The 20239-nt window shown below is 49.7% G+C and overlaps 1 protein-coding gene across 1 annotated transcript in view; it reads left to right on the top strand.

The window, feature by feature from the left end:
• The window catches only part of ZNF423 (zinc finger protein 423), a 327316-nt gene that overhangs the window by 18608 nt on the left and 288469 nt on the right, over positions 1-20239 (top strand). The window lies entirely within an intron of this gene.

Raw genomic sequence — 20239 nt, 5'->3', positions numbered from 1 at the left:
TGAGGAGCCTGAAGCCCGGCTTCCCCTCCGAGCTGGGACCAGCCCTGTTTGGCATTTCCTGCCTCCCTCCCTTTCATTTTGCACCGGGCTCCCCAAGGACACCCCTGCGAGGTTGTGAGGCCCACTCTAGCTGTTCTCCCTGGTGACTGGGGCCTGACTTGACCTGGTAACGCCACAGTCCTGCTGAGGTCAGGCCCAGGATGGGGTCAACTAGATTGCTTTTCCCTAGGCTGTACCTCCTGGCTGGACTGCTGCGCCAAGCTGGGCCCACCTTCTGCTCTGAGCCAGGGAGGGGGTCGGAGCTGACTGAGAGGGCTCCTCACAGACCCTTTGGCTGCGGGCTGGTGGGGAGGTGGGGCTCTGGAAGAAGCTGAGGGGGTGGGGGAAAACAGAGCCCCTGGGGCCAGCGGGTAGCAGAAAGGCAAAGACCTCTGGGAGCAGGAGCCTGGGCTAAAGCCCCTTGGAGTTAACTTTGAGGTGATTTTGAGAGCCCCCAGGTCCTTGGCAGCCCTGCCCTGGCTCCCCAAAGGCCCACCGCACACATGGTTTTGCTTTTGCAGGCATCCTCCCCTGGTCCCCTCCCTCTGGGTGCCTTCCGAGTTCCTCGGGCCCCTCCCCCAGTCCTCCGGGGCCCCCTCCTTCCTCCTTGACCCACTTTAGTCCCCTGTTGCTGGGGGAGGGGAGTGTGCAGCCGGAGGCTCTGATCCTGGATGCCTCCCCCAGCATCCCTTGGGGCGGGCTCTGGATGGAGCCAGCAGGCTGAGCCGGCCCGGCCCCAGGGACTGGCACACGGTGTGCTCCGAGTGGCAGCCTCCCTGCCCCCTCCGTGGACAGACAGTTCTGGACAGCTGCCCCTGCCCGGGCCCCTGGGAGGCCCTGCCAGGGCCAGGCTCTGGTTTCCCCCAGCCCCAGGGAGCTGCTGCAGCTCCAGAGGTCCCTCCTACCACTGTCTCCTGGCCGAGCGCACTTCCCTGAGGGGACGTGGGGCAGGGCCAGGCCCTAGCCTCCACCCATTCTTCTAAATCTCTGCTGGGGAGACTGGAGCTGGGGTCAAGTTCCGTGTCTGCTGTTGACTTGTGTGAGTTGGAGAAATCCACCAACCTTCTCAGGGCCTTATCTATGGGACGCAGGATTTAGACCAGATAGCTAACCTTTACTGAGCATTTACTATGTTTCAAGGACTCAGCTAAGCATTTTATATTTATGATCTCATGATATTGTCACAATGATGTCGTGAAGCATGCTTTCCTAATCTCTATTTTAAAGATAAGGCAACTGTGGCACAGAAGGGGAAAGTAACTTACTTGAAGTCACACAGGCTGATGAGATGAATTTTCATTGCGCTAACATTCTAGAATCCATCCTGATACCGGGGCTGTTAACTCTTCCTGGACTATCACATGGCTGTCTAAGGACTTGAGATCCTCCGCCAGGGGTCCTGCCTGAGTCTCCCATCACTCTATCCTGCTCGGGTGTTGCATGGGTCCCCCTGCCCTGCAACAGGCTGCGGAAGCCACAGCCCCAGGATGCCCCGCCAACTGGGAACTCACTCCATCCTGAGTCCTAGTTCTGTGGTCCAGGGGCCTGGCCCCACGTGTGGTCACTCCTGAGTACAGGCCGTGTCCCGGCTGCCAACTGTAGGAGCCATGAGCCAGCGGGAAATTCCTCACGCCCGCCCCGCGTGACCACCAGCCCAGTCCCGTGGAACCCCCTGCACGCTCTCCCATTCTCCCTTCCTACAGCCCTGTCAAAAAACAAATGTAAAAAACGGGGGGCAGACCCTGAGGGTGCTCTTTGAATTTGGGAACCGTGCTTCTCTAATCTCTGCCTTTTCTGTCTTTTCCACCTTGAGTCTTGACATCTGTCCGTCCTCTGGAAACCTTTTCATTTCATTGTCTCGCTGAATAGAGGAGGGGGTGGGTGGTAGTGGTGGGGCTCTGGGAGCAAGTCAGCACATCTTTTCTTATTTGCCTAATTTCCTCACTTAAATGTATCTTGTGATTAAACATTTTCTTAGCAAGCTTGGTCAGGGCTGCACTGAGTTTCTTTGCATAAACATTGGCAAGTGAATTTAACAGCCCTGTTTGTATTAGCTGGAGGTTTCATTTGCATAGTGATTGTTCCTATGAAACAAAATAATCGCTTGCAGTTTATGAAACTGTATAAATACTGGGGTCTGGAGCTGGGTGCATGCGCAGGCCTTTCTTCCCACATGGAAATCCATCCATCCAGTTCGGGGAGGAAACTCAGGCTCTAGGAAGAGCTAAGTGCGGAAGCTTTTCTTGGTGGAAAGGTGTTTCCAGGGCTGTGGGTATTGCCTGGTGGGTGGAGCATGTGGACCCCATTCAGGTCAGGGGCTCGGGCCCGGGGAGGGCCGAGGTGAGCATAAGGAAATCTCCAGACTGCAGTATCTACTCCTTTATGTTACTCTTTCAGCCTTTTTGATTAAGGTTGCAAACTGGTGGCCCGAGGCCCAGTGTTGCCCACAGATATGTTTTGATTGGGTTGTGCTGTGTTTAAAAGAAATAAACCAACATTTAAAAATGTGGAGATTTCACAGAAGCATTCATTCAGATTTCTTGCTTCTCTCTCGTAACAAATGGGCAGAATTGGGACTGCTAGGCCCATCGTCCTGCCTGGTGACAATCCTGGTGGTGAGGGGCGGAGGCTGCTCCAGCAGGTGGGATATATTCATCATGGCCCCTCTGCGCAAGTCGCCCACTTATGTGCCTGCCGGCCCTGGGGGACTTGGGATCCTGATTGCAGTAGGTCTGTTTACCCAGTGTCCTGCAAGCTTGAGGCTCAGTGTTTCACTGGGACGCCCTCTGGGTCCCTGCTGATCTGTTATGAGATGTCTGCTCAGGCTCTGCCTATTTGAGGAGCTTCCCCTGGGCCCTCTGGCTCTGCCCTAGGGGCTCTGGGTTCCAGGCCTCCTGATGTCCTTATTGGCCAGGGGCAGAGATCTGGAAAAGGAGTCACTTTGGGAGGTCACACTCCTTATTCCCAGGAGCTTGCCTTCACTCAGAACATTCCTGGCCTCCTCCTCAGCGGCTCCCTTTAGAGCCTCCTGCCCCCAGAAGACAGGTGTTTCATGATCTCACTCTGTTTTTCAGACTCAAGCAGCATTGCCCAGCTTGGTCAGCAGGCTTGACCCAAATGACTTTTTAGCTGATTCTAATATATTTTAAATCTACTTGTGTTGGGTGGGCCCAGAATAATACCTGTATAGTTGCAAATGGTTTGACAAAGGATCTGGGCTGGAGTTGGATTTACAGCTAAGGAGTGGTGCCTGCCCCACCCCCCCGATGAGCTGGCCTCAGCAGCAGAGCCCTCAGATGTTCGGTGGCTTTTCTGGACCCTCCTCCACATTGTAGGAGGAAAAGTCAGAAGTAACAAAGAAAGTGAGTGAAACTGGTTAATGCCAGCAACTTCTTCTCTGGTAGCTTCTTCTCCAGCTCTGCAGAGCTCTGTCCCATAACCTGGGTATCTTTTTTTTTTTCCCTGTCTTTAATTAATTAATTAATTAATTTTTGGCTGCATTGGGTCTTTGTTGAGGTGCGCGGGCTTCTCATTACAGTGGCTTCTCTTGTTGCAGAGCACGGGCTGTAGGCGCATGGGCTGCAGTGGTTGTAGCTTGCGGGCTCTAGAGCGCAGGCTCAGTAGTTGTGGCGCACGGGCTTAGTTGCTCTGCGGCATGTGGGACTTCTCGGACCACGGCTCTAACCTGTGTCCCCTGCATTGGCAGGCGGATTCTTAACCACTGCGCCACCAGGGAAGTCCCAGCCTGGGTATCTTGAGCACTGCTTATGAAAATAACTCCTGTGAATCCCAGTGTGCCTCCAGGCCTTCATCACGTACAGCCCTGGTTGGAAACTACAGACAGGGCTCTGGTGTCCTTTATATAGTGTCTCATGTTATCCTCACAGCAGCTCTAAGAGGCAGTTATGTTATCCCCATTTTATAGATGAGGAAACTGAGGCTCTGAGGCCCAAGGTCACACAGCTGGTGAAAGGAGGAGTCAAGATTTGAACATAGGCCTCCTGGCTCTAGAGCCCCCCCACCCCCCCTCTATATACATACATATATAGTTTCTCCAACTATAAAATAGCGAAAATGTCCCCACCTCCTAGGAGTATTACAAGGATAAAATGACCTAAGAAAGGTTTCATTGTGACCTCTAACCTCTACTGATTAGAGCAGGAACATGGACTCAGGCATGGTGAGGTTCTTTTTTTTTTGACTATTATTGGACGGTGTCATTAAGCATAATGCTTTCTCCCCGTTTCTCCCTCCCCTGATCTTTATGATCTATTTTTTGAACATTTCACTGCTCTGGATAGAATTTTTCTCCAAGATCCTGAGGTTGTGAATTTCCCCTAGAGAGAGGATTGCACCTCTGACTGGTTGGGGCAGGGAGTGGCACGGAAAAACCTAAATGGTCTTCTGGAAAGAGGAAGAGCAAGCAGCTAGGCCAGACGTCCAGTTTTGATAGAACTGGCTGGCTGACAAGGGATCCTATCAGTTGGGATGGAAGACATGAAATCCAAGTTCAAAACAAGCATAAGGGGACGTAATGTCTCATAGGACAAGAAGTCTGGAGCGAGTGTGGCTTCAGAGCACTTAGTGAGGCAGTCAACACCATCAGCAGCAACTTGGGTGCCTTCCATCTTTATGCTCTGTCCTGCTTAACACATTGGCTCTTGCCCTCATCTTTGTCTCCTCATGGTGAAGAAATGGCTGCTGTGGTGCCAGACATCACATCCCCACACATCAGTGTCCCAAAACCAGGAGAGAGAAGCTCCCTTACATGGGTCTGTCTTCAGAGGAAGGATGCCTTTCCTAAATGGCCCTCTGGTCCCTCCCTTGTGTCTCATTGGTGAGAATGGCCTCCCATGCACATCCTAGACCAACACAGGCTAGGGTATGGAGCATCATTCCTGGGGCTCTAGAGAGCCCCAGCTTTCCTTAGATTTAGTGGCTCCTGGGGATATTAACAAATTTTAAGTTTGGTCAGCAAGAAAGAAATGGATGCTGGGGAGGTACCTAGTGCTGTTTGGGGATAGGCAGGCTCTAGGAGGTCTGTGCCAGTGCCTGTATCTCTTTCCACACAAGGTTCCGAAACACCTCCCTCGTCTCATTAGGGCCCTCTCCCATATCCTAATCTTCCTAGTCCCTCTTTCCTCGCTTCCTTTTCTAGGACTACACCATTCCTTTGTCCGTCTTTCCCTCTGACGGAATCACTCTCCCCACTTTCCTGCCTGGCTGGCTCCTTCTCATCCTTCTGGACTCAGCTCAGTGTCACCTTTCCTGCCTACTTTCCCCCCAAAGTGGGCCCACTGCTATTGGTCTCTATTTTTTTTTTAATGTCATGTTAGTTATTCTCAGTAGGACTTAATTTATGTGTTTACTTGTTTACAGTCTTCCTTCTGTATTGGACTCTCAGCTCTATCTGGACAGGGACTGGGTTTGACTTGTCCACTCCTGTGTCCCTAGGCTTTCCAAGAAAGACGAGAGGGGAGGAGGAGGGATTCAGCAGGTGCGTGGCATGGAGCAGGCATTTAGTAAATATGCACTGAATGGGGGACCTACCTGAATTCCTGGTCTCTTTCCTCTGTCTCATCTGCTTCTCTCTCCCTCTCCCCTGGGCCCCCAATCCCTTCCTGTGTTCTTGGCTCTTTGAGGAAAGAGGAGGGACAAAATATCTCCATGAGTCTGTGGACCCTTTTCTCTTCACAGTGACGGGATTGCTGGCAGGGAGGGCTTCTCCAAGGGCTGGTTCTGTGGAAACATCTGAATCTGGAGGTGGGTCACACAGTGGAGAGCCTGTGGGGGGCGGGCTGAGGGTGGAGCTATGGGCCAGCCTGTGTGGCTGGTTGGCCTAGTGGTTGAAACCAGCAGGCAGCATGGATGCACGTCTGGACGTCTGGATCTGACCCTTGCCCACGCATGCCCAGTCGCTTTGCCCCAAGGACATTTCTTTTTCGTGGCTGGGAACTCCCTCTGCCCGTGGGGCAGCGGGGTCAACCCCTTTGTGGGGGATGGGGGGTGGCTGTCAAGCCCACCCCCTTCCTGGGAAAGCCATTCAGTTATCAGTTTTGCTGATGCTAAATCGTAAGGCTGGCATGGGAGCCAGCTGGTTATTTTAGGCAACACAAAGGTGAAGAAGGTTGGCTGTAGTTCTTTGAAGTTTAAAGACAAGGAATCTGAGTAAGTTTGAGGAATTCTTTGACCCGAATATTCAGGTTGACTGTTGACAGGGGTCAGATGAAGTGGATTCTGGGACAAACCCACATGATGTGGACACTGCCACGCTGTCACCGTGGGACTGGGCAGGGGGAGAGAAAAGGGCAAGCCCTGGCCAGGTTGGGTAACACTGAGGTGAGCCGGGGCACAGGTGGGATGGGGGAATCGGCTGGAAGATGGACGGAACCAGATTAGGCGAGCCCGCCTCGAAGCTCTCCCTTCTTTAAGTCCTCAGGCTACAGAAGACGTTGCTCAGTGCTGAGGTCTCTCCTGCAGGGCAGAGAAAGAACCTCCCTGGGTCTGCAGACCTCTTCTGCATAGCTGGTTGTATGACAAATCATAGCCTTGCTCCCATGCGTGGGCGGGACCCAGCTTGTGTACACGTGTCCATGCGAGCCTCGCCTGGGTCCTGGCGACCACCCCAGGGACCCTTTTGGGAACACATTGGCTGCAGTTTGAGCCTGATGAGGAAAGTGTTAGGTGGTGGGGCTGCAGGTTCCCTGCCAGGGTTTGGTCTCCCCAAGGCCCCCAAAGTGGAGCCATTGAAGCTGGCGGAGGCTTTCCTAGCGCCTGCTGTTGCAAAAGGGATCTTGCTTACGTTGCCTTTGCTTTTTCAGTGGGAAGTGTCGGTGTGAGTAATTATATATATTTTCACAAATTCGAACTATGCTTCATTTAAACCTCTCTAAACATGTCTGTATAATTCTAATTAACTGCTCGCATAAAGCCGTCAGAAAGTTACACGGGGAAAGCTCATTTGCCAGACTGTTGCCTAAAAGCCAAGGAAAATATTATGTTCTTCCAACAAACGGACTATTCATGTAGACCGTTCCCAAGATAAACAGGAGATATTTGAGGACAAGTGAGATTTGAAGCAGTGATGGCCGAGCCTCTTGTAAGTGGTGTTCAGCAGTGTTGGCAGGGTGGGTGGCTTGATTGAGTGATAAATGCTCTTCAAGAAAAATGCCCCGGACTTGGAATGTGGGGTCAGGACCCTGGAGATGGTCCATCTCGTGGTGCTCTTATTAAAGTCTGTGGGCAGGAGGCCACTCTGAATTAGTGAAAAGTCTGAATCAGAGAAGAGTCAAGCTCTTTCAGCAGTTTGTACTAGGGTTACTAAGAAAGTGTGGACAAAAGAGAGTCTTGGGGCTGCTTTAATAAGTAGGTAAGAAGAATTCAAAGTCAGCCTTCACTCATTCACTCATTCCTCCAACCTGTTACTGCTGAGCACCTGATGGTGCCGGAGTAGGGCTCTGGGTGTGGCAGCCAATAAAATGTCAACATCCATGCCCCCGTGCAGCCCACCTCTAGTTTTTGTTGGTGGCGGGGAGGCAGTGTACATGGTACATGGGCGCACAGTGTATGGTGTGTGAGTGATCAGGGCTCAGGGAGGCAGTGAAGGGGGAGAGGGCCGGGAGCCTGGCTGGGCATGTGCAGTTTTAGATTGGGTCACGGAAGGCTTCCCTGAGGAGGCGACTGTGAGCGAAGATGTGAAGGAGGTGATATGCCTCTCCAGGCAGCAGGCACAGCACGTGCAAAGGCCCTGCACAGAAGAGTGCCCTGGGGTCCAAGGAAGGTGAGAAGGCCTGCGTGCCTGGGGCTGAGCAGGTGATGGGGAGATGTGAGTGATGACTTTCGGCCGCTGATTGGAGGGCGGGGAAATGTAATCATGTCTTTTATTATATGCACGAAGATGCTTCTGAGATGCTTGTCCTCTCCTATTTCCTTAGCTATTTCCTTTAGTTCATAGGATGAAAAAGATTTTAACATTTTGCAACACTTGCTCAACGGCAGATGGCACGGATAATACACAAAAATATAGAGAAGAAAATAAAATTCCCCCGAAGTCCCCCTGTAGGGGGCCACTGTTTCATTTGGGGGACTCTCACTTCAGTCCCCCTCCTTTTGTCACGCCCTTTAGCTTCTTTCCTCCCAGCCTTTGTGAAGGTCATTGAGAAATGCTCAGTCAAGCCCCTGCTTGAGTATCACAGGTGACTAGTTTGGGGATTGAAGATTAAGGAGGCTTTGCTGTGCCCTTAAAAAACTTGAAATTGGAGTGCAGGTAGTTTTAGGTGGTTTTCAACAGCTGAAAAAATTGTTGCAAAGGGCGCCTTTGGAGGGCCGATGGTTTTGTGTAGACAACATTCAGTGGCACTAGACGTAAGTAGTTTTTGTTCACTTCTCTTATTTCTTCCAATGCTTTTACTGTGGTAAAAACCACATAACATAAAACTTACCATTTTAACCATTTTTGAGTGTACGGGTTCAAGGTAACAGGTGCATTCACGTTGTGCAGCCGTCACGACCAGCCATCTCCAGAACTCTTCCATCTTTTAAGACTGAAACTCTCTACCCATTAAACAATAATCCCCACCTCCCTCCTCCTCCCACCTCCTGGTAATACCTACCACTTTCCGTTCTGTCTCAATGGATTTGACCTAGGTACCTCATATAAAAATGGAATCATACAGTATTTGTCTTTAGCATAACGTCCTCAAGGTTCATCCATGCTGTAACATATTGCAGAATTGCTTTCCTTTTAAAGGCTGAATAATAGTCCACTGTGTAGTTGTACCATGTTTTGTTTATCCATTCACCTGTCAGTACATTCTAGGTTGTTTCCATCTCTTGGCTATTGTGAATAATGCTGCTATAAACATGGCTGTATGAGTATCTCTTTAGGACCCTGCTATCTATTCTTCTGAATATATACCCAGAAGTGGAACTGCTGGATCACATAGTAATTTTACTTTTAATTTTTTGAGAATGGCTATACCATTTTCTATAGTGGCTGCACCATTTTTTTTTTTTGGCGGTACGCGGGCCTCTCACTGTTGTGGCCTCTCCCGTTGAGGAGCACAGGCTCCGGACGCGCAGGCTCAGCGGCCATGGCTCACGGGCCCAGCCGCTCCGCGGCATGTGGGATCCTCCCGGACCGGGGCACGAACCCGTGTCCCCTGCATCGGCAGGTGGACTCCCAACCACTGCACCACCAGGGAAGCCCTGCTACGCCAATTTATATTCCCACTGGCAGTGCACAAGAGTTCCAATTTCTCCACATCCTTACCAACACTTGTTATTTTCTGTTTTGTTTTGGGTTTTTTTGGATAGTAGTCATCCCATTGTATGAGGTAGTATCTCATTGTAGTTTTGATTTACATTTCCCTAATGATAAGTGATGTTGAGCATCTTTTCATGTGCCTGTTGGCCATTCGTAGGTCTTCTTTGAAGAAATGTCTGTTGACGTCCTTTACCCAGTTTTGAATTGGACTGTTTGTTCTTTTGTTGTTGAATTTTCGGAGTTCTCCACATAGCCTGGATATATGATTTGCAAATATTTTCTTTCAGTCTGTGTCAATTTTCTTTTACTCTCAAAATACCTCTGTGAAGTTGGTGCCATTATTTTCACTGACAAGAAACTGAGAATCAGGGAAGTTACTGGCTTTCCCCAAATCACATAGATAATCAGAGCTGATAATGGGACCTCAACGTTTGAATCCCGATTCTGGGCAGGAGTTAAGGTTCAAGATGCCACAAGGCCATCCTCGTGAAAACCCGCGTGAAGGTATTCGGGGCATCCTCATACCAAGAAACCTGACTCGTCCACCCTCCCTCAGGCTTGCTTTGTGGCCCCTGCTGCTGTTCTTCCCTGGGCCACTTCGAGATGTTTGCGTCTCTGCTGTACTTTCAGGAAAGGCATCTTGGAAGGTTCTCTCTTGGTCCTTTGGGCTGGATGGACCAGAGGTGGATGCCGTCATGCACTTCAGTTGAGCCCAGTCCCTGGCACGTGGCGGCCCTTTTTAATAAGCTGAGTTTTTATTATTAGCAAATTCTTCTAAAACCCTGTTGGGCCTTAGAAAAGGAGCACCTGGAGACCCCTATGTCTCAAGGGCCTGGTGGATGAGACCTGGATGTTAGGGTCAGTTTTTAACCTCTTCATTCATTCATTCCTTCATTCATTCATATAGTGGTGTGATTTTTTTTTTTTTTTTTTTTTTTCCAGCAAGGAGATTCCCCTGGTCTCAAGTTTCCGGAGGCACCCGGTACAATCTAGATTCCAATTAGCTTAATTGCTTCATATTAGACTTCTTAGAAAAGATTTTTTTTCCTGCTGATGGCTGCGGTTCCAGGAATGTCTACCCCCACTGTCTTCCTTCCTGCCTTCTCCCAAGCTTGTTCCTTTCAACTTCATTTCTCTGGGACTGGCCTACACCTCAGTCCTGTTAGTCTCGGTGTTATAGCAGCAGTTCATGTTGAACAGGCCAAAGCAGGGTGAAGAAGACACCAGAAAAATATTGTATATGAGACATATCTATATTTTATGTATAAAACACTTTAATATGAAGTTTATATATATCATATATATATGTATATATATCTTGATACGTGCACATATCTCTTTAAACAGAAAATTCCTTTTTGGTTGTGTGTGTACGTTTCAGTGAAAGAACTTGGACACAGAGTCTACCCTGAGTTATGACCCTGTCCCTTTTCCTTTTGCCATCAACACCAGATTTTTTAAAAAGTACTTTCAACAACCAGAGGAAACAGTTACATCCTGATTGACACACAGGATGTCAGAGCAGCATTCTTGCTGTTAAGTGATCAGGATTTCAGCCAAGGGAATATAATGAAATCCACATAAAAATTTATTTACCTAATGAAAATCCTGGAGTAATGCATAAGTGGTTCTCTGGTAATAAAATGCAAATCTAAAACTATAACCAAGAGGACAATAATTTTCATTAAACGTATTGTCTAGAGGAAGCCCATGACATCCACTTAACAGTGATTTGATTTGTTTAGTAATTTCCACGTAATACTTAAACTTTATTTCGAGCCTTAAAAACCCGCCCATGAGTTTCTTTTCCATCAAGGAGGGGGCCAGCTGCTGGTGGGTGAGGGTGCCTGCCTGGTGGAGTTTTGTGGCCTCTGCTACAGGGCACCTAGAACGTGGTCCTTTTCTAGGCATCTCGGTGTCTGCTGGAGAGATGGGGTCCAGGGAGAGAGAGCAGGGGTCAGCTTTCCTTCTGTGTAGGAGACCCAGAAAAGCTCCTGTTCTGTAGGAAAATGTAAGATCTGATGACTAGAAAGGCTCGGAGAGGGGAAGTGAGCCTCCTAGGTTTATCCTTGAGCCCAGGTCTCCCAGCCCAGTGCTCTGGCCTCCCTGAAATCTGACCAGGGCTGAGGACTTCAGTGATGCTCTCCCATCACTCGAGTGCTGGGTGGACATCTCTGCAGATGATCCCAGGACCACCCAGCAGCCGCCCTCCTTTAGGACTGGAATGAGTGGACGTTGGAAGCAGGTTAGAAGTGCTTTGGAGGCAGGTGGACCTGGGTTGGGAACCTGGCTCTGCCACCTGTAGGCTGAGTGACGGTGGGCCTGGTCCTCACCCCCTGGGAGGCTCAGGGTCCTCATCTGGGAAAGGGGGCCTCTAATCTCCACCTCCAGGACCAATGCTAGGGCTCTGAAGAAACACGTGAAGGAGCCTGTATAATGTTGGGCCAGGGCTATGGTGCCTCGCTGTCTGCTCAGAAGCCTCTTGGGTAGCTTTAGAAGCATGATAGGGAAGAATTTGTGTCTGGGTCCTTTTGCGCAGTTTGAAACTGATGATCTACTAGAGGCGAAAAATGAGCGTTTGAGATGTTTAATTTTTGACAATCACAAAATCCCAAATAAACGGCAGATTAAGGCTATAGTGCCTGTGTTGTGTCTGTGTGGGTACATGTATGCCCATGTGCTTGTACATGTGTGTGTGAAGTTTTCCCATCAAATAAAATATTAACACTCTTCCAAACCCTTTTTGTTGCTCGCCCTCTTCTCTTCCTATCAAGTTACAGCTTTTTTTCCCTCTTGGCATGATGCAGAGTGCTGTGAAAATATATTAAAATGAGAGGAAGATCAATCAGCCATAATCTCCTTCCAATCTGCTGTGGCGCAGAACATAGGACTTTTCAAATACCGGCCCGGGGCTCATTAGCCGTGTGCCCTTGTCCTCCCCGAGCCTCAGTTTCCTTGCCTAGAGGGCCGCACTGACACGGCTTTTCCGCACAGGAGTGAAGATTAAACAAGATAATGTGTGTAAAGTGCTTAGTAGAGTGCTGGCACTCAGTCAGCGCTTGATAAACGGGAGCCGCTTTGTTGTACGAGAAAAGGTAGCGCTGAACAGAGGCCCCGTGAAATGGAGAAGTGAGGCTCTTATCTAGGTAGTGTTGCCAGCCGCCGGCAGGCCAGCCAGCCATGGTGCCCGGAGCTTCCATCCAAGGGCTGGCTCAGGTTACTCCCGGCCCATTAGTGATGCTGGTCAGAGCTTGGAGCCTCTTAAGTTCAAGGTCGATCACAGGCCTTGTCCCCCACGGGGGCCCCTCTGCTTTGCCGAGTCATTAGTCACCGGGGTGGCCTGATGAGAGAGTGGGGGTAACTCAGTGCTGCCGGTCCCCTCTTCTGGGCCACACCCCAGGGCAAGGCCTTGCCGGCAGAGGGTCCACAGTGTCGGTCATCCAGAGGGATCGAGGATCCATTCACGTTTCTGGAGAAACAGTTAAATCCTGGCTCTGCAGCTGCCTAGCTGGGCAAGTCATTTACCCAATCTGAGCCTCGGTTTTCTCATTTGCTAGATGGGGTAGCAGTAGTATCTCATCTCGGAAGGCTGCTTTGAGGAGGCCGTGAGCTGGAACGGGATTACAGCCTGCGGCAAACAATCCTACCGTTATTCTCCCACGCAAACTTCCTGGAGAAGGAAGGCGCTGACCCGCTGAACAAAGAAAGACGTGGAGAGCTGAGAAGAAAGGAGAGCAGCGGAGAGCTTTGGGCTGAGGGGTGAGAGCAAGGGAAGCAGGGAGATGGAAGGCGCTAGAAAAGCTGTGCTCACTAACAGTGTGGGTCTCATCCCTTCCGACCTAGCAGGGGGCCGAGCAGGAGAGAGAAGGTGAGGCAGCATCAGCCTCTTGGCCTGAACTAACTCGTCTTCAAAAATTCCTGCAGGGATGACCTAGACCAACGAATGACCTTTCAGCCCAAATGCACCCGTGATTCTGTGCGTCGGGTGCTGGCCCCTCAGCCCAGAGTTTCTGCCACACTCTTGTTGGAATTAAGGTATCAGCTTGCCAGCCAGGGAGTGCTGGAGCGCTCTGTCTTGCCCTTCTTTCCCAGCTCTCCCCCTAATAGGACAGGTGCTGATTGGTTTTCTCCACGGAACCATCTCTGGGGTAGGAGGAAACCATCCGAGCGCGTTTGGTGCATCTTCCGGAGCCCTTTTGTGGGTGTCAAAGCAAACTCCTGGCCGGCCTGCGGCTTTGGAGCGCAGCGTGTCTTTTGAGCACAGCCTCCGAGGCTGCAGAGGGCCTGGGGCTGTGGGAGGTTGTAATACCCTGAGGCCTGTGGAGCCCACAAAGGGGACTGAGTGACAGCCAGACGAGGGCTTCACACACCGGCAGCCAGGGGGAGGGAAAGAGAGAGAGAGCGCGCGGTAGGGGCAGAGGGGGGGCTGCCAGCCAGGGACAAAGGCAGAGATGGAGAGAAACAAAGGAAGGGAGAAAATCCCCTCTTGTTACAACCTGTGAGTTAAAGAAAAATGTGATTCGCTACCCCACGATGCTTTAGCGCGAAACTCATTCCATCCGATAAAAAAATACCAGGACCTTGCAGCTTGCAAGCTGCACATCCAGGCCAGGTGTAACAGCCTTGTCCGGTATGCCCTTCTGGCTGGAAACTTCCCCACCCGTGCGCGGAATTGGTTGAAAACGAGAAGAATCAGAGGCAGTCAGCTGGTGCCAAATTTCGGAGCAAACATTTTTCTTTCTGGATTTAAATAATTGCATTGCATCCCCAGCTCTGGTTCTCCTCTAAAATCAGCCCCAAATGACATCTGGCAGGCTAACGATGGTCTGGTTTTCTCCCCCTCCGCCCTGTGGGGCTTTCTCAGAATATTTTCCTCAACGTCTGGGTAGCTGGCTTTTAAACCAGTTCATTTTTTTTTTTTTTTTTTTTTTTTTTTTTGGTTTGGGTCTCAAATTTTATTAAATTTAAATTTTATTCCATTTCAGGCTCTAAAGTCTCCAAAAGTGGCTTTGAAAGTGAACAGGTTTTGGCATGTTGGAAATAGGTTACCTCTAACGCAAATAAAAGAGTCTAGCTTCCGAGGACAGCAAGGCTCCAAGGGTTGGGAGAATGTGTGGAGCGGTTAGAGACCATGGCATAGAAATGGTCAGAGACCAATTTAAAAGCACATATATTTTAAATGAAACATTTTGTGGACGTATGGAACCAATAGCATTGCCAAAAATCTCAATTCTGGGGATCAAGTCTTAAGAGCTAAACTTCACTCCGACTACCCAAGGTGATTTTTAGCAGACAAATGAAAGCTCCTTTCCTCTTTCTAGTCTAAGGGGAATCTTAATACATTTTTAAATTATTTGGCATTTTGAATTAATTTTCTTAGAATGAAACGAGATTCTTAAATTGGGATCTTGTAGAGAAAAGACAGCCAGGTAATTAGTGAGCTGATCTCCTTTTCTGACACACGGATGAAGCGGGGGGGAGTTGAACTCCAACCAAGGTGCCCACAAAATCTATTTTAGAGCAAAAATTTCAAAGTAAGCAACACCATCTGTTCTTTAATTATTTCTCCTTATAAAAAAAGTCGCTAGATTTATTTGGGTTACTTAGTTGGAAAGAAATGTCTTGAAGACGCTCAGAACTGGGGCTATTAAAGGCAGATTGTTGGCGCTTGTTTGCTAGGCATCGAAGAACTCAAAATAGGCAGGGCAGCTAAGAGCTGACTTGCTTTTCCAGTACAGCTTTGCTCTCAGTTAGGCATGGTTATCTGGCACCTGGGGGACCGTCCGCTGCTGCCCATATTGAGGGACATGGGTTGTGGGATTGAGCGGAGGGTGTATGCTCTAGCAGGACAGTCGGGGTGGTGGAGTGTAAAGCTTCGCCATTCCATCAGCTGATGGAGCCTGCCCCCCAGAGTGGGGTTAGGCCACTGGGGGGGCGGGCCAGGGTCCTCACCATCCATCCATCATCCATCCACCCTTCATCCAATATTAGGCCCTGTCCTCGTGGAATGTAGTCTTATGGAAGAGATACCAGTAATCAAATACTCACACGGATGAGCCTGTGATTAACAACAGTACCTGCTCTTTGGTGTCTAGACCAGCACTGTGCAACAACTTTTGAAAGAAATGTTCTAGGTCTGTGCTGTCCAGTATGGTAGCCATGAGCCACGTGTGGCTATTGAGCGCCTGAAATGTGCCTGGTGTGATTGAAGAACTACTGTTTTAAATTTTATTTAATTTTAATTAACTTTAATTTAAATAGCCACCCGAGGCTTGTGGCCTCTGGCCTGGATAGCACAGCATCAGCAGCAGCGTCACCTGGGAACTTGTTAGAAATGCACACTCCCAGGCCCTACCCCAGACCTACTGAATCGGGAATCTCTGTGAGTGGAGCCCAAGACTCTGAGTTTTAACAATGCCCCCAGGTGACTTTTATGCAGCCTTGCTGTAGAGGGAAGGTGGCTGTGGATATGACGCTACGGTGCGATTCAGGGGAGGGTATGTCATGGAGTAGTGGAATTGGACTTCACATTAATAGAAGGCTTCCCAGGAAAAGGGATGATAGAGCTGAGAGCGAACTATGAGTAACTTGGTGGAGATGGTGGGTCTGGCATGTGGGAGGGTGTTAGTCATGTTGATAGTGGTGTACGATTCATCACCCCCAGGAGGGCTTGGCACATTTGATGAACTCAGGAAAGACCACTGTGTTGGAGCACAGAGAAGGGAGGTTTGTGAACTGAGGTTAGAGAGGTTGGCGGATAGAAGAGCTGGTACTACCAGCTGTGTGATCCTGGACCAGTGTCTTAACCTCTCTGAACCTTGATAAAAATGGAGAGAACCATGCTTTGCTACGTACTTATCTAATAGGCTTAGAGGACAGTTGGGTTAAAACTTCATGTGCAGATAACAACCACTGGGATAAGTGGATGGCCTGGTGGTCTTCTTTTTTTTTGCTGTGTTGGTTCTTCGTTGCTGCTCGTGGGCTTTCTCTAGTTGCAGTGAGCGGGGGCTACTCTTTGTGGCGGTGCGCGGGCTTCTCATTGCCTTGGCTTCTCTTGTTGTGGAGCACGGGCTCTGGGTGCGCGGCCTTCAGTAGTTGTGGCTCTTGGGGTCTAGAGCGCAGGCTCAGTAGTTGTGGTACATGAGCTTAGTTGCTCCACGGCATGTGGGATCCTCCTGGACTAGGGTTTGAACCCGTGTCCCCTGCATTGGCAGGCGGATTCTCAACCACTGCGCCACCAGGGAAGTCCCTTGGTGGTCTTCTTTTAAATTTATTTTCTCTTGTTCTTGAACTACTCTTTTCCCCAGTTCTCCTACCTCCAGGGTCATAGCTCAGCCTGAGAATCTCCTTCCCTGCCAACATGGCTCTACCCAGCTCTTCTCGTTCAGGCTAAGGCCCGTGGTGATCCCTGTGGCTCTGGGGCCCACACCCTGGTTCGGGGTCGGGGATCCACGTTCCAGTTCCTGCTCTGCCTCCTGGGAAATCCTCTCCAGGCCTCCACTTCTCTTTATTGAGTTGGTAATCTTGGAGGCTCCTACCAGAGCCCTCATCTGGAAGCCCAGGATGGGCTAAGAGAGTGGACTTCTGCAAGTGTGTTTTAAAATCAGATGTAACCAAATGCCTTTGGGGGAAAGACTTCGTAGTAATTTTAGCAGCATCTTTTCTGTTGTCTAGACCTAAGATCAGCATTTTAGGGAAAAGTGTTGAGATAAACTTTCCCCTGCCTCCCCTGCCCTCCCCTCCCCTCCCCTCCCCACTGCCAGGACTCCATGCACCCTCCCCACACAGAACGTCAGGTGGCTGGAGCCTTAGCCGAGCCCCAGCTATTTGGCAGCTGAAAGTTTTGTCCCTGGAAGATGCCAGACTTATTTCGAGATCACAAATGTGGTGGATGCTTCGCTTTTGGAAAGACACCAAATGTCTGATCTCAGCGAGGGGATGGTATTTTGGGGGGACCTTAGCAGCTTCTTATCTAAAATACACATGTGCTTTTCTTCCCTCTCAGAAACCTTTCTGGACAACTGTGTCCCCCAGCACTTGGGAGAGTGCCTCGAGTGTAGTTATTGCTCAGTTTTGGTTAGTTATTGCTGTTGTTATTTATTATTGTTGTCGTTATTATTAATTTCTGTTTTTCCAGGACTGAAATGTTGCTCAGGTCTCTCCTCTAGACAAAGACATTTACAATGAACTGTTTGGAGTCTTCTTTAAAAGAATATCCTGGGAAAGCACTGTTGACTCAAAGGAATGAATAGCTAATGGTAGAATTTTAACCACCTGGGTATGACATTGATTTGTAGCGGAAGATACCTTCCAAGCACTTCTCATGTCATTTTTTTTTTTTTTTTAAAGAATGTGAAAATCAATTCCCAGCAGTATCATGGATAAGCTATCTTTTAAAAATATTTTTGTTTTTTAAAAAATTTATTTATTTATTTTCTCTTTGGCTACGTTGGGTCTTCATTGATGCGCATGGGCTTTCTCTAGTTGTGGTGAGCAGGGCCTACTCTTCGTTGCAGTGCACAGACTTATTGCGGTGGCTTCTCTTGTTCTGGACCACGGGCTCTCGGCGCGCGGGCTTCAGTAGTTGTGGCTTGCAGGCTCTAGAGCACAGGCTTAGTAGTTGTGGCGTGCAGGCTTAGGTGCTCCGCGGCATGTGGGATCTTCTTGGACCAGGGCTCGAACCCGTGTCCCCTGCATTGGCAGGCGGATTCTTAACCAATGCGCCACCAGGGAAGTCCTCTCATGTCATTTGACTCATTGCCAAAAAACATACTCAGGACCAACGCTGAAATGCTGGAATGGAGGTTGCAAACTGGTTATCCAAGAACCACATCCAGGGCCAGAATATTTTGTTTTATTGGCTGCTCAGGTTTAATATTTGTTTGGAATTAGAATGTAACACTTAAAATTCAGGAAAGTTTGTACAAAAATCCAGATTTAGAGTATTTCTTCAAAGTAATCAAAAGATCTGGCAGCCCTGGCTCTGGTTTCTGCACAGCAGGGATTGGCTGGCTCTGCGTGTTTCCACAAGGTCACGTGTGCTGTAGAAGGCCACAGTTCCCACTGCTCCCTGTTGTATCACAATGAGCCCTCTTCATCCCTCTCTGTTACCTGTTTGGCCCTGGAGGCCTCAGCAGTGCCAGCACTCTAAGGGTTAAATGAACTGTGGCAACGACAGCTCCTGGTTCAACCTTGCTTCCTATTTGCTGTGTGACTTTGTCCCAGTTCCACCATCTCTCTGTGCCTTAGCTTGCCCATCTGTCCAGTGGGACATTAGACTGGATCAGTGGTTTCGCACTGTTCCTGAATGAACTAGCCAGACAGAGGCTGAGAAGTGGGGTGCTGGGCCCCCAGTTCTCTTTCCTCTTTTATGAATTAAGGTTATGCATCAGCCTTCTCCTGGAAAGGTCAGGGAGCTCCATTGCTTAACAAAGTTTGGGAAACTCCCAGAGTACTTCCTGTTCTGACTCCGTATCAGGATCTGTCTTTGTCCAGTTATTGCCCAGGGGCTTCTTATTATTTTTTTTCCAGGAGTGGACAGAGGTGTCAGGGCAGGGAAGGGATAATAATAGTTTTACTAATAATACCTGTATGGGAAAAGAACCTAAAAAAAGTGGATATACGTATATGTATTGATATAACTGATTCACTTTGCCATACAGCAGAAACCAACACAACATTGTAAATCAACTATACTCCAATAAAAATTAATTTAAGAAAAATAATAATGGCTACCTTTACTAAGCAGCGTTATTCTCCCACCAAGGTAGGTGCTCTTACCCAGTCTTGTAGATGAGGAAACTGAGGTTAAGAGAGGTTGGATAACTCGCCAAAGGTCACCCGGCTGTGGGCCTGGGTTTGTTTCATTCCAGACCCTGAGGCCCTGACAGCGTGCTGCTCTACCTGCATTGGCTGGGGAGGGGGTGTTCTGTACACGTGAAAGAGAGATGTCCAGCCGCAGAATGGAGACCACTGCTCTGTGGCTGCTTCGTAAGAGACCCAGGCGCCTCCAGCCCCATCCCTCTCCCTGGCCATCCACACTCCCAGGGAAGTCTGGCCTCCTCCTGGCGCCCTGCTCACACACCATGCCTCCTTCCGTCAGAGCCCCATCTTGGGCCATGCTCCTGGGTTCAAAGTGGGTGGAGAAATGGGGTACTGAGCCTGTCAGTCTGTGAGCTCTTGTGTGTGTGTGTGTTTATTTTAACATTTTTTAATTTTTTAAAATATTGGCTTACAAAACTGTCTGGATCAAATTGTATAGCCAAGCCAGTTAATTCGGTTGTTGAGAAAAATGGAGGTCTGGGGGGAGGTCTTGGTAGTTCTCAGGACTACTCGTTTCCTGCCTGAACTTTAGGCTGCCCACCCGAGAGAGGGAAAACCATGCCTCTGTCCTTGTTTGCCATCCAGACCCTGCACCGTGGTTGGCAGAATTTAAGTATAACTTAGCAGGGCTCACGACATGCTGGGCCCTTCATTTACACCATGGGGAGGCAGATTAATCACGTCCAGGTTACAGGTGGTGCTTCAAAGGGCCGGTTACGAGGCTGGCCCGAGGCCCCACAGCTGCCGAGGGTCAGGCTGTGACCATGGGCCAGGGCCTCTCTGCCCCAGATCTCGGCCCCTGGCAGCCTTCAGCTAGACCATGGGCGCAGCCTCTCACCTTTCCTGGTAGTGTTGCGTCCTGCGTCCTCCGGGGTTTCCAGGAGGAAGTGGCGGGGCTTCAGCTAACCCTGCTGATGTCCTTGAGTCCGAGGAGGTGTTTGCTTGCTTCCTTCAGCTTCCTCCGGGGAAGCTCAAGTGAGGCCTCCTCTGGACTTTCCAAGTCGTTTAGGTGGGTAGGAGGCGTGCGGAGCCCTGGTTCCTGTCTAGAGAGCGCTTGGTCTTTCTGGGGGTGGGTTTCTGGGTGGGGGACGTTGGTGGGACCATCCCGATGAC

Source organism: Phocoena sinus, chromosome 19 (genome assembly GCF_008692025.1).
Source record: "Phocoena sinus isolate mPhoSin1 chromosome 19, mPhoSin1.pri, whole genome shotgun sequence".
NCBI lineage: Eukaryota > Metazoa > Chordata > Mammalia > Artiodactyla > Phocoenidae > Phocoena > Phocoena sinus.
This window is presented reverse-complemented; position numbering and strand designations above follow the sequence as displayed.